The following is an 841-nucleotide window of genomic DNA, read 5'->3' as shown; positions in this document are numbered from 1 at the left end:
GGGGCTGGGAGAGGGGATGCCGAAAGACAGAGAATTGTCTGGAGTGATGATTCCTAGGCAAGCTGGCTTTGCTTGTCAGCAGCATCATCCTTGCACTGGCAGCTCGACTGCAGAGAAGGAGCAGACTGCTGAGTCTTGGCAGAACGCTTTCCATTACTCAGTTTTCACAAAATATGGCTCTAGATGCAGGTGTTTGGTGGGAAACTCTCTTAGTTGATCGCTTCAATACCATTAAGGCTCCACTACTGTATCAACCACACAGTCATCTGTTTAAGCGGCTCCTGTTTTTAATTGTGACCCGTCTCAGGCAAGATGCTCTAAGAGTGTATTGAATAAAAATATTCAACAATTATGACTAGGACAGTGAGGATGACTTGATTCTTCCATTCCGTCACGATTCAGGTGGAATTGGCCAAAGCTGGCACCTCAAGAACAGCGTGGTGGGACATCCCTGGTGGTCCAGTGGCCAAGACTCTGCACTTCCAATGCAGGGGACCTGGGTTCGATCCCTGGTCAGGAAACTAGATCCCACATGATACAACTAAGTGTTCTCCTGTTACAGCTAAAGATTGCACATGCCACAAGAAAGACTCGGTGCAACCTAATAAATTAAAAAAATAAAGAACAGCATGGTCAGATGATGGAAGAAGCCAAGACCAGAGAAGGGAGGTCAACTGACCACACGGGGATGGAGAGACCTGTGCAGAAGATCCAGAAGAAAAGAGAAGGGCAGACAAGTACAAGATGCGGACAAGTATTCACATCAGCAGAGGGCCAGTTCACAGGTGAGGAGAGGCAACCAGAGCTCAGGACATCAGGTTCTAAACTTTTACTTCCTTCA

At 47.3% G+C, this 841-nt stretch overlaps 1 non-coding gene across 1 annotated transcript; it reads left to right on the top strand.

Moving 5' to 3' along the window:
• Positions 1 to 448: 448 nt before the first annotated feature.
• TRNAG-UCC (transfer RNA glycine (anticodon UCC)) lies at positions 449 to 521 on the top strand. The gene has a single exon. It is a non-coding gene; the product is annotated as a tRNA-Gly (tRNA).
• The last annotated feature ends 320 nt before the right edge of the window (positions 522 to 841 follow it).

The sequence above is a fragment of the Odocoileus virginianus genome, chromosome 11, assembly GCF_023699985.2.
Source record: "Odocoileus virginianus isolate 20LAN1187 ecotype Illinois chromosome 11, Ovbor_1.2, whole genome shotgun sequence".
NCBI classification, from domain to species: domain Eukaryota; kingdom Metazoa; phylum Chordata; class Mammalia; order Artiodactyla; family Cervidae; genus Odocoileus; species Odocoileus virginianus.
The sequence above is the reverse complement of the archived record's forward strand: the minus strand, read 5'-3'. Positions and strand labels throughout refer to the sequence as shown.